This window comes from Vulpes vulpes, chromosome 4 (assembly GCF_048418805.1).
Source record: "Vulpes vulpes isolate BD-2025 chromosome 4, VulVul3, whole genome shotgun sequence".
Taxonomy (NCBI): domain Eukaryota; kingdom Metazoa; phylum Chordata; class Mammalia; order Carnivora; family Canidae; genus Vulpes; species Vulpes vulpes.
Window position 1 is genome coordinate 120,168,291 of NC_132783.1, and position 14,184 is coordinate 120,182,474.

A 14,184-nucleotide genomic window follows, 5' to 3' on the forward strand; every position below is an offset into this window, starting at 1 on the left:
TGATTTGTTCAATGTTATAATTTTTAAACTGAGCCAATAGTGTGAGTCTTCACTTTTTTAAGACTTTTTAACTCTTATCACTTTCAAAAATAACAATGTTAAAAAAAAAAAAAAAAAGACAACCACAGAAGATCTTGTCTCCCTAGGTATTTCTCTTGACAATGCAAAATTCCTTCTTACTACCACTATCAAACTTCTCTCCTTTTTTTTTCTCCCTAGGTAATTTTTCTATTATTTATAGCATAAAATGTCTCCCAACTATAACATCAAAAAGAACTAAACTTGGTTTGATTGATTAGTTTCAGGTTTTCTATTTTAAATGTCTTTTGGCACTGGCCAGTGTGTTTCAATTTATTCAGAAGGAATGCATTTGTGACCATTCCAATTAATCCCTTGTCTGTTTTGTCTGGCATTTGTGTGAAACTAGTTATAATAACTTTAAAGTTTGGCACGCTGTACAATAAACTGCCCAGGGTGGGATGGAAAACTTTCAGGACCCAATTAACAAAAGTCAACTTGTCCTCCAGCCTATCTACACAAAATCATCTGTTGCTTTGAGTTGTCTTTATAACCGTTAATAACGTTTGATGAGTAGGTCAGGGCAAGAAGGTGAAACAGAGCAACTGTGTCAATAAGAACGGATTCCAGAGTCGAAGACCAAATTTCAGCAAATACATGTGGAGTGTACACACACACACACACACACACACACACACACACCATTGCAAAGTTTAAACCATATAGAAAATCTCAAGCATTTACAAAAGTAGAGAGAACAGTATAATGAACCCCATGTACCCAATACCCAAGACTCAACGGTCAGCAACCCACAGTCTCCTTTCATCTGAACTCCCACATACTTCCCTACCCTGCACTGGATTATTTTGAAGCCAGTCCCAAACATCATGCTATTTCATCCATAAGGAGTGGGGGAACAAAAGTTAGCTATAGAAAACCTGGAACTTTGTTCAAGCTATTATTATTCAAAGAAAAAGTGATTTCCATTTTAAATGTATCCTAGAAGCTGAGTTGTATGGATTTTTACACCCACCTGTGTACCCACCTGAAATTGGCACAGCAATCATGGTGCCAGACTACCACTCAAAATATAATAAAACGATTCAGTGGTTGTTACAGTCAAAACTCTCAATGAATTATGTTTAACTGTTCTTTTACTTTTGTTTTCATTGTCTTTTGTCTTTTTCCTTTTAAACTTAAAAATGGAAATTTATTTCAAAATTTTTGTCACGTTGGAGAGCATTGCAGGGGAGTTTCCCTTCAAGCTTCACCTGTAGCCTGTGAGATGGCATAGTAGATGCATCCTTGGACATGCACCACACTCGGACCTCCCTCTTTCAAGATTCTCCCTTGTGTCTAGCATGCAGCCACCTGTAATTTTACCAAGAGATGCACCTTTAATTTGGGACAAACCAATTTTTGTTTCACCCTGTCCATGTACTACACGCAAGGTTTATCTGAACACATGGTGTGTTACATGTTTCAGCCTGTGTTACCATCACAAGTTTGTGAATAAACAGGAATCATTTTTAACAATAAAGTTTGAACTTTCATATTTTTATTACCAGAACAAAGGAAAATTCAGTTCCCCTGTTTTCTTATTCTAGAATATTTTAGGCACTTGAGTAAAATTGTCAGCTCAAAATTCAAAGATCCTTATCCCATTTTGTGTTTCATTATGGGTTTTAAGATTCTTACCACCAAAGCAGAAGTCATTATTTAAAACTATATTTAAGTAGAAGAGAGATGCCCGGAAATAGGAACGGGCCTGTTCTTATCTGCTTGATAATTCTACGTGAACCACCAGAGCATGTACCTAAATTAATTAATCTTTCTCTTTGTTCACGCTGTATTTGCTCCTGGCAAAAATGTGCTGAAATCACTGTTGTCACATGGTTTTAATTTTTGAAAATCCATCTTTCTAAGATAGACGTGGAAAGAAAAGCTAACTGCACAGAACACCACATTAAGAGGAAAGTAGTTGAAGTTCTGCCATGAATAGTTACCAAAAAAAAAAAAAAAGTATGATACTATTTGGCCTCATCTCCCTAGCTAGGGAATTCAGATTGTTGAATACCTAATAGTGCTTTTGTAAGGATTTCAGTTTTCAAAAAATATGCTGCGGTGGACAAAGCATGACTGTTATGTAAACATATAGTTACTACAGACACTAGGACATATGTGAGTATTTTAAAAGATATAACATGTACTCGGATAACAAAAAATGAAGCATGTTTAAATGTTCCACATCAGAAGGTTAGCCCCTTTGCAAACTGAGGACTCCATCAGACCAGTAGGATACTGTCAGTGGAGTGATACACAGCCACCTGCCTTAATTGCTGATTTCTGACTACTTTCTTATTACAATTAAATTTTGTCTAATTTGTCAAGACATTAAGTGTATATTTGATTTGGCTCTGAAATTACGTTGTTACATTTTAAGGTATAGAATAAAACAAGTCTAAATGAAGATGTTTTTGTATTTGGGGGTTTGTTTTTTGCCCCCTCCTACCCAGAAAGTTCAAAATAGGCTTCATATTTTAAATTTCTTCGTTTTAATATGCGAGATTTTAGATCATCCTGAGTTAGACAAAAATTAAGAGAAGATCAGATATGCCAGGTTTTGCTGCTGTTTTGTTGAGAGGTTATTACTTGACTAGATTTCTTTTTGTAGAGTAACATTCATCTCCTACATGTAATTCCACCCCTGTGTGCTTAACTCTGTCCTCTATGAAAGAGACGAAACCAGAATCCTGACCTCAGTCCAATGTTCCCAAATAGCCACTCATATCTCTCATTTCTCTAGTCACAGCCAAACTTCTGGAAAACGCTGTCTACACTGGCTGCCTCTAACCCATCTTCTTTACTCCTCTACCCCGTTCTCACTTCTCCACCCCCGTCCCGACCATGGCACAATAGGTGCTCTTTCCAGGATCACTTCTATTATCAAATTCAGTGGCACCTGCCAGTCAGTCCTTATATTTTTAAAATTTTTTTAATCTTTTGTGCCTTTTTTGTCATTATTCAGTTCCCACTTCTCTATTCTCCATTCCTGGCTTCTGTGGCACCACGTTCCTCTGCCTCCCTGGTTACTTGCCTTGGGTCTCCTCCAAGGATGATTCTCCCTTCACTGTTTATTACATGTTCACGTTCCCCAGGATTCCATCCCCTGGCGGCATATCACTAGGCCAATCTCGCTACACGACCACAGAACCTTCCTTGGCCTCAGCTCTCACACATGCAGAGTATTCCCAGACCTGTCTACTGCGTGGTGGATGGTGGATGTGTGTATCTACTGCCCTGTGGATCTCACAGGTTTCTCAAAGGTAGTAGATATACAAGACTGAATCTTCTTTCTCTTATTGCTCCACCTAATTCTCTTTCCCAGATTCTGTGAACAGCACCAGCAACCCACCAAACCCAGATTCTATTTGATCCCTGATGCCTTTGTCTCCCTTTCGATCCAGCAACTCAATCTTGTCAAGTCCCCTGTAGCCTTAATAGGCTCAAACTAACCGTGTTTCTCTCCATCTTCAGTACTGAAATCTCTCATCTGCTTTTGGTTCTTCCTACTTGGTTTGACATTATCATTCTATATCTTTAATCTTTTTTTTCTTGGCAGTATGCAGGATTTATTGTATACATACTGTTAGCTGACAATCAGAAAGGGGAATATTTTTTTATTTTTGTATTGTTTTAATTCTAATATAGATAACATAGTGTTATATTTCCAGTGTACAGTACAGTGACTCAACAATACTCAGTGCTCATGACAAGTACACTCCTTAATCACCATCGCCTATTTCATTCATCCCTCCACCTCCCTTATCTCTGATTAACCACCAGTTTATTCTCTATAGTTAAGAATCTGTTTCTTGGTTTCTCTCTCTTTTTTCCCCCTTTGTTCATTTGTTTTATTTCTTAAATTCCACATATAGTGAAAGCATATGATACTTTCTCTGACTTATTTTGCTTAGCATTATATTATCTAGCTCCACCTATGTTGCTGCAAATGGCAAGATTTCCTTCTTTATGACTGAATATTCCATATATGTATGTGTGTGTGTGTATATGCATATGCATACACATACGTACATACATACATACACATACCACATCTAATTCTTCTATCAGTGGATGCTTGGGCTCCTTCCATAATTTGACTATGGTAAATAATGCTGCAGTGAACATAGGGGTGCGTGTATCCTTTTGAATTAGTTTTGTATTTTTCCGGTGAATACTCAGTAATATGATTACTGGATCATAGGATAGCTCTATTTTTAATTTTTTGAGGAACCTCCATACTGTCTTCCACAGTGGCTGCACCAACTTGCATTCCCACCAGCAGTGCACAGGGGTCTTTTTTCTCAACGTTTCCACCAACACATGTTGTTTCTTGCATTTTTAACAAGTGTGAGGTGATATCTTATTGTAGTTTTGATTTGCATTTCCCTGATGATGAGTGATGTTGAGCATCTTTTCATGTGTCTGTTGGCCATCTGGATGTCTCCTTTGGAGAAATGTCTGTTCCTATCTTCTGCCCATGTCTTATTTGAATTATTTGGGTTTTTTTTTTTTGTGATGAGTTGTAGAAGTTCTTTATATATTTTGGATATTAACTCTGCTGCTTCATTATTAGTATATAGAAATCCAGGAGATTTCTGTATGTTGATTTTGTATCCTACAACTTTACCGAATTCATTTATCAGTTCTAGTATTTTTTTGTTGGAGTCTTTAGGGTTTTCTCTATATAGTGTCATGTCATCTGCTAAATAATGGAAGTTTTACTTCTTCCTTACTGATTTATACGCCTCTTATTTCTTTTTGTTGTCTAATTACTATGACTAAGACTTCCAACACTATGTTGAATAAAAGTGGTGAGGGTGGTCATCCCTGTCTTATTTCTGCCATTAGGAGAAAAGCTCTCATTTTTTCCCCCTTGAGCATGTTAGCTGTAGGTTTTTCACATGAGGCCTTTATTTGAGACATATCCCTCTAAACCTACTTTCTTGAGGGTTTTTATCATGGATAGATGCTATGCTTTGTCAAATGCTTTTTCTGCATCTATTGAAATGATCATATGGTTTTATCCTTTCTCTTACTGATGTTATATATCATGTTGATTGATTTGCCAACATTGGAGCATGCCATTATAGCCTTTTTAGGTGTAATATTTAGCATAAAGCTTGTGTGGTGAATCATATTTAAATAGCAGTCCAAACCAACTTTTAAACTATTAATCTTTTGAGAAAGAAATGTAAAAAAGCAAAAATTTTTAAATCAAATATATTGAAATTACATAATTGAAGATAGATTGTTAATATTTTGTCTATAATATTGCAGGCCCTTCTATTTAAATACGCATGATAATCTTTTTTTAATGATATGACAATATATGAATTGATTTGTATTATTCTGAAATGGCACTGCATACTTCTGTTGGCAGTTACAGATCTCTAATACCATTTTTTCATGGCATTATTGTATGAGAGCAGTATAGCTTATTGAACCAATGCTCTATTTGTGGATGTATAGAAAATTTCCAACTTTATTATAAATAAAACTTTACTCATACATCCTTCTATTCTTGTCCATCTATTTTATGAGGATAGATTCCTACTAGTGAGATTTGCGAAGTCAAGAGAATGCATTGTTTAGGTCTTTTAAAATAGATTGCTAGATAGCTGTACAGTGGGTTTATACTAGTGCATATACAGTCCTGAGCAGAGTATGAGTTTGTCCATGTTCCCCACAATATAATCACTCTTTTATATTTTTAACTGATTGGATAAATGAAAAAGGATACCTCAGTCCATTTACTCTAATTTTAGACAAATATCTACAACATTTGGTTATCTGGTTGCCAAACCCACAATAGATCAGAAGCAGGAAATTGGAAGAAGAATGATGAGTTGCTATAGTCAGATGCATTGGCAGCAGTGTGAAGTAATAGCAGACAGACTAACAGAGAGGAAGGATACAAGAAACCTGAAAAAAAAGGAAATAGAATCCCAAACTGCACAGTGCGTGGCCATTTACTTCGAGGCCCAACAGCCCAACGCCCCTCTGTGGTCTCTAAGGCTTTCACCATATTTCAACACAATGTCCCCCATCTCAACATTTTGAAATCCTACAAAGACAGTAAAACCTTGGCTCATAGCAACAGTAATTAATTAAATGTCAACTGTTGTCAATCAGTTGCAGATTGCTAAAATAATATTCTGTATTTAACCTCCTACAAAAACAAAGCCTTTAAACCACTTAAACTATTAGTTGCAAAATTGCAACTCTCCACTTAACCTCTTCCACTAAAATATGCAAGCTAAGTTTTATCTTTTTAACCATGAGATCATTTGCTGAAACACTGAAAGATATGCTAATAATATGTAAACAAGAAATATATTCTAAGTAATCTTCCCAGCCTGGAGAAAAAGAATACTTCTGGCAGACGTGATACTCAGCTTTTCAATTTTAAGGAACTACCATGCGAAAATGTACTGATTTGTATCTCTCTAGACTAGAGAATAGATGGCATTGGCAGAAGTTAAAGGAAAGCAGATTTCTAACAATTAGGACTTTTTAATTCTGTCAAAGATTTTCTTAGGTTTGACACTGTTAGACTTCAAAGAAATCTTCATGATCAATAAATAACAACTCGCATGTTTTATAGATAAGAAAACCAAAACTTAAAATATGGGGTAAAGTGGCTCACTGTGAGATGTGGAATGCATGTCCACCTCTCCCAATTTTGCATCCAGTGTTTATTTTCTTAACGAGAACAAGGTGCCCCAACACAGCAAATTATACATTACTAGACTGTTCAGTCTAGTTGTCAAAGATGTTGTAGAAAGTATTTCTACATTAGGAAGAAGTAGGATTGGAGGACCATAGAAATCTTTCCTCGGTCAAAGATCACACTAGTTCTGTTTTAAGTGACTGTTTAAAACCAGTATAGAAATGCCTTAAGGCATATATCTCAAGGAAGAAAATACAAAACTGTATGTGTATGTGTATATATATATATATATTTTTTTTTTTTTTTAAGGAAAAAACACAAAATGACCTTGTAATAGAATGTTTTGCTAATTGATTTTGATAAGGGTCTTGTGAAATGAAAATCCATAAAGACTCAAGTAAGTTTCAACTCTGTTCAAGTGGTGGGATTTGGTGGGTGCATCCAGGCTTGCTGGGGAAGAAGGCCACCACAGTTTGCTTCAGTTTTCATGATTTGCAGCTCCTGTGCTCATCCTCACCTGCAATCTTCAGATGATAAGAGAAACTACACAATCAAATCTAGAGGAGTCTAATTGTTAGAAAATTTTAAAATAAGGCAACTTTCATGCTAAGAAGAAATAACCATCTATGTCTAGAATTACCTAGCAATCAGTTATCGAAGATGTGAAAAATTCCAGTTACATTTTAGAGTCAATTTTATGTCCTTGAATTTTCAATTTTTATGACTTTTTTTTCTGTGAAATTCACAGAAGTTGGGGGAAGAAATAAAGCTGAATCTTGCCTCTCATGTCCATAGACCTTATGCATTTCTGTGCTGGCTCCTATGGGAAAATACAGTTTTTCACCCAAAGCAAAAAGGTTAACTTCAATACTTCAGTTCTAGAATAAGGGTTTCAAGATGTATTATTACCATGCCAAAGTCTGCAAAAGTCCTGGAAAACCAAAACCATAATGTGAAAATCTGACAAACTTGCACTGTGATCTGCTTCTTTGGAGATAGCATGTTCATTTTTCATTCAAGGGAAGGGGTAAATGTGCTAATTAGGTCACAAATTTCCATTGTCAGATTCTTACCATCATTTTATTACCTTTTTTCCCTCTAAACCCTAAGAGAAATGTTGCTCCTTCCTATTTTTCAGACCTACTTTTAATACTCGGATAATAGTGACTGTAGAGTAATAGCAGTCCACTTGTATGGAGCACTCTCCAAGCACCAGACACTGGGTTGAAACTTTGTTTATATTACTGCCTTGAAAACAGAGTTAAGTAATTTGTCTAAAGTCACGCAACTTGCAAAAAGAAAGAAACTGAAATGAAGCCTTACAGGCCACTTTTTTTTAACTCTGATAACTCTCTCTCAACCACTCACCACCTTCTATTGTGTCCTCTCCTATGATAACCCTAGGACAGTTATTTAATTCATAACTTAAAATTTGACCTAAAACTTTCATATATCATTTTGATCTTTGATCTAATTTAAATGAACCAAAGGCCAATGATGAAATCTCTTCACATTTCTTAATTTGTGAATTCTTTCTCATTACTTTTGAGGAAAACAGAATATGCATTTAAGATCCATTTCTGATCAACCCTTGCATGGAGACAATAAATGGTTGTTTTGGTTTTGAGATTTCTACAAGCTGATTCAGATAGCTTTCAAAATGAAACTTACTGTTTAAAAACTGACACACACAACACACTCTTGTATGGTTCCAATTAGGGATACTGGGCTGGCCTCCAACCCCCTGGATCATTCTTATGGAAGGTTCTATAGTGAAGAGTATGACTTGCTTTCTCAGTGAATTAATGTTTCATAACCTGATGTTCCAAATTTATTGTGTTATAGTTAATGATAATTATGTAGAACATAGTTGTCCCAAAAATGAGGTACATGGACAGTAAGTATAGTTTGTGCATATCATGGCTTTTCCTGTATCTTTTGATGTAAAGTATCATGGATATCAGTCCCCAGGTTATTTGCTAGAATACAAATTATGCAAGTATTATAGGAGGCAATTTGGTAATATCTACCACAATTATATATATTCCCTTTGACCTGATACCCTTACCAGCAATTTTCCCCATAGATAGACTTATAAAAAAGCACACTGAGCTATTGTACAAAGATGTTCACTAAAGCATTTCAGATAATGGTAACAAACTGTGAACAACCTAAATATCCATTAGGAGGGAACTGCTTAAACGAATCCCATTTCTTCTCTTCAATAGAGCACCATATGATCCCTGAAAAAAAATATGGTGGATATCTATATGCTGCTGTTGAAAGACCTTCAAGATAAATTAAATGAGAAAAGCAAGTTTGAGAAGCCTGAACCTAATATGTTGGTCTGTGTATGGTTTTCTGAAAATGCCCACACATTAGATTAACACACACAAATTTAGATTCCTAAAAAAATTTTTTTTTTTTTTTCTGGAAGGAGACACAGAAATAAATTAAGTTAAGAGTAATTGATTTAGCTGAGTGGGATGGGGATGGTAGATGATCATGAGGCTTTTACTTCCTGTTTCATGCCTTCCCCGTACTCTTGGAGTTTTCTCAATTTGTGTATGTATTATTCTCTTTCAGTCATTTAGGTAATAGATTTGGGCACAATATTTTTATCTTCTAATCTTTTGTGCCTTACATGGGTTTAGTAAATGTTATTTAACATATGATAAAACCAATGAAAGTATATTTTGTTGTTTTGAAGATCATACTTGATCCTTGAGGATATAATGATTTCTGAAGTCTGACTCTACTCATTACTGTTTTTCCCTAGCTAAAACATTAACTGAAAAAATTTCAAGCCTGTCCAAACTACGTTGTTTTATATAGAGGCAATTATCTTATTGCCTGTCTTTGATAATCCCCAGTCCTTGACTCAATGTAGATAGAGAATGAGCACAGGGCAGATGCTTAAAGCCTTAATGTTTGTGCCATATGGTACAGGACAAGATATGAGGGACCATAACAAGAACAGTCCTCCTCTGAGTACTGCAATGATGTGTGCTGTTGGAAAAGTTAAAGAGCCACAGGATCCTACCCCCAGAATTCTAGAAATGTGACCTGACCTCTTTTATTTTGTGTGTAGAAAAGGCACAGAGGATTAAAAATAGTGCAAAACTCTCTGAACTGGGATTTTGAGACTTGTGGTTAAACCCCAGCTCTACCACTAGCCCTTTGACCATGGACAAGTCACATCATTCTCACCCCTATGAAGAGATGGGGTGGTCACTTATCTTGGCAATAAAATAAATCAGACCTACCAATATTTATGAAGAAGGTTAAGCTTGGAATCTTGGTTACCTCGTGTACAAAGTGTCTTGCTCTCCCTTCATTCAACAATACAAAATTGCTACAAGAGAGATCAACCTTGAGCTGAATGCTCCTGTCAAAACAGAAGAGAGGACAAGCTATCTCTTTTTCATTAGATATTCCAAATTCTATCCTTAGATTAAGTTAGAGCTTGAGAAATCTTTATGTCCCAGCTTCATTGTCTTTGACTGAAAAATGCTTTTGTTGATGTACATTGACTTTTGTGTTGACCTTGAGCTGTCATCAAGGACCACAAAAAGAAAATCACTGTTAAGGGTACATCATTTCATTACATTTTCCAGTGTGCTTTCTAAGAAATGTACAGATAGTAAATTCCCTTTAGAATTTGCACCAGGAAAATGTTTATCTTTCCTGCCAGCTAGGTTTACTTCAGCTTATGAGATAATGAGAATATGGTGTATACATTATACATACTCATTTTACCCTGTCTGAACCAATTTCCACATCTTTAAGTTGGAGAAATTAATACACATTCTAATCTCCTTTGACTTTCAAACGTATATCTCCACTTTAGGTCCTTTCCCTTAAACTCTAAATTCATCTATCTAATTGTCTACTCAGCATCTTCCTTCCTTCCTTCCTTCCTCTCTCCCTTCCTCCCTTCCTTCCTTCCTTCCTTCCTTTCTTCTGCAGATATTTACCAAGCGTGTGATGTTGTGTCAGACACTCCTCCAGGCATAGGGGATGCAGTGGGGATCAAGACAAGCTGAACTCCTGACCTTTTGGAACTTGCAGTGCAGTAACAGAGAAAGATATTAAACAAGATGAAGTGAAATATGTTGTTTCCTTTTACGTATATTTTTTTAGATATTTTCTTAGTGGTTACCATGGGGATTATAGTTGACATTCTAAATTTATAATAATCTTTGAATTGATACCAACTTAGTTTTTTCTAAGATTTTATTTATTTATTTATTCATTCATTCGTTCATTCATTCATTCATGAGAGACAGAGACATAGGCAGAGGGAGAAGCAGGTTTCCCCACAGGGAGCCCAATGCAGGGCTTGATCCCAGGACCCTGAGATCATGACCTAAGCCAAAGGCAGACGCTCAACCATTGAGCCACCCAGGCGTCCTGATACCATCTTAGTCTTAAATACATATAAAAACTCTGCTTCTGTGCAGCTTTGTCCCCTCCCCAATTATGATGTTTTTCTCACATTTATACATTGTGTGATCATTAATATAGGTTTTAAATTGTTCTTTTATGCATTTGTCTTTTAAATCACACAGGAAATAAAAAGAAGGAGTTACAAACCAGAAGTATGGTAATACTTGCTTTTATATCACCAAGGTAGTTACCTTTACCAGAATTCTTTATTTCTTTTTTAAGGCTTTGAGTTACTGTCTAGTAACTTTTCATTTCAGCCTGAAGAACTTCCTTTTAGCATTTCTTGTAGGGCAAGTCTACTGACAACAAACCTCCTCAGTGTTTATCTCAGAACATTTTACTTTCACCTTCATTTTTAAAGGATAGTTTTGTCAGGTATAAAATTCTTGGTTGATCGTTTTCTTTCAGCACTTTAAAAAATGGCATCTCACTCCTTTGTGGCTCTGGTTTCTGATGAGAAATTTTCTATTGATCCTATTGAAGATCTCTTGTATGTGACAAGTTGCTTTTTCTCTTTTATGATTCTCTCTTTGTTCTTGGCTTCCAATAATTTGATTATTGTGCTTTAGTGTGGATCTTTTTGCATATAGATCTTTCCTGGAGTTTGTTGAACTTTTTGACCATATAGATTCATATCTTTTCTCATATTCTGGGAGTTTTCAACCATTATTTATTCAAATTTTCTTTCTCCTCTTCTTCCAAGATCCCATTGTGTATGTTGATACACTAGTATGGTGCCCCACAGGTCTCTTAGATTCTGCTCATTTCTCACTACTTTTTTTCTTTCTATTTCTCAGACTAGATTTCAATTGACCTGTCTTCAGGTTCACTGGCTCCTTGTTTAGCCTGTTCAGATCTGATATTAAGACCCTCTAGTAAGTTTTTCATTTCTGTTATTGTACTTTTCAGCTGCCAAATTGTTTGATTTCTTTTTATAATTTCTGTTTATTGATATTGTTTGTTCATACATCATTATTTTGGTTTCCCCTAGCACTTTGTTCATGGTTTCCTTCAGCTCTGTGAGCATGTTTAGGGAAGTTAATTTAAAGTCTTTGTCTAGTAAGTTCAATGTCTGTTCCTCAGAATAAGTTTTTTTTAACTTATGTGAATGGGTCGTACTTTCCTATTTCTTCACATGCTTTGTAATCCTTTGTTGAAAACTGGACATTTTGGATATTATATGTGATAACTCTGGAAACCAGAGTTTCCTTCTCAGAGTTTGTTTTTGTTTTTTGTAGGCTGTAGCCATTTGTTAGACTTTTTAAACCTACTCTTTTTTTAAAGATTTTTAAAATATATTTATTCATGACAGACTGACAGAGGCAGAGACACAGACAGAGGGAGAAGCAGGCTGCTTCTCTGCAGGGAGCCTGACGTGGGACTCAATCCTGGGTCTCCAGGATCACACCCCAGGCTGAAGGTGGTGCTAAACTGCTGGGCCACCAGGGCTGCCCTAAAACTACTCTTACAAGATCTAGGTTCTTAGTCATATGTGGTCTCTGAATTTTCTGTTCCTTTAGTTTGTGTTCAGCTACTGTTTTAACAAATTTATTTGAATGCCAGGAGCCAAATGAGAGGGAGAAAAAATGAGAGCTGGAGGTGAGGGAGCCCTCTCCTGTTTTTTCAGAGCATATGTGCTGCCCTGAGCATATGTATGACTTTCTGTATTCCCCAGTAGATATGAGTGCTTTTGAATACCCTGACTTCTCAAATAAACTCTCTCTAGCTTTTCCTGTCACACTTTTGGTACTCTATCATGTGCTTCAACTTAATCTTCTGCCTCAGGTGACTGCAGGATTTTTGTTTGCTTTATCAGAAGTTCCAGTCAGAATTAGTTCTGAATTAGGTGAAACAAAGATGGGCATCTTGTATCAAGCCTTCAGTTAGACCCTAGATAGATTAGAACACACAAACATAATTCTTTACAAATAAGATCTGCTCAGCTCCCTCCAAAACTGGGGATCAGGGCCTGGGAACATGGATTGTCATTCTCTGAGCCGGGGAGGAGCATTGGCCCAGGAAATCTAAAAATACCACAATGCTTACCTATCACTTACCAGTTGCCTTTCTGTTCATTCATTGTTCGGTTGGTTGATATAAACCTTTATTTTTTCCAAGTGCCAACAAAGTTGATTCTGACAATTTTGCTTGATTTTTACTTGATTTGTCAGGGTTTTCTTGGGGGATAGGGACCTTGGAGCTGCCTATTCTGACATTTTTGCTGATGTCATTTCCCTGCCCCACTTCAAAATGTAAGTTTTAGACATGTGTTTTATTTATTAGAAAATTATTTCTTAAACTGTAAAATACTTTCCAGCATTAGAAATTTTAATTGCAGCTTTAATCCTAATATCATAGAATATTGCTGTAGGCTCACAAAAGAGACTTTGCAATGTATTTACATATTTTATAAAGCTCTTTAAAGGAAAAGTGGTAAATCACATTATATTAGCTTGGCACTGAAATGATTAGACAAAATTTCATCCTTTTCAAAAGTAATCTAATTGCTGAATAAAGGAAGTCATTGGGATATCAGGACCAAATATCAGAGCTGGCCTCTTCTCTCACTTTGCTGATATCTCTCTTTGTATTGTAATCCTTAATTGAAGGCATGTTCTTCAGGGTCTCTGTTCAGGGAGATCTGCATGGCCTGGCTCATTGTGTCACATGAGACATACTCAATACATATTTGTTAGATGAACCTAGAGTCAACTCAGACATTACTATGTTGAACACAGGCAGGAGATGTGCATTTCCATGCTGGAAGGGAATATAGAGTCTATCACCCAAAGAACTATTTCTTAGGCAGGTTCCAGTGGGAGTGTTACCTAAGCGTAGGTACCATGAGGAAATGCTGGAGTGTAGGTCAGAAATTAGATTCACAGTCTTTCTATAAAATAGTACCACTTTATAAACAATACCTTTAAAAGGAAATACATTTTTCCCTATGCAACATACAAAGAGTGAGGTCCTGATCAACA

The 14,184-nt window shown here is 36.1% G+C and overlaps 1 protein-coding gene across 3 annotated transcripts in view; it reads left to right on the forward strand.

Annotated features, from left to right (window-relative positions):
* ARL15 (ARF like GTPase 15) overlaps window positions 1–14,184 on the forward strand; it is a 399,917-nt gene that overhangs the window by 323,735 nt on the left and 61,998 nt on the right. The gene's annotated exons all lie outside the window — the stretch shown is intronic.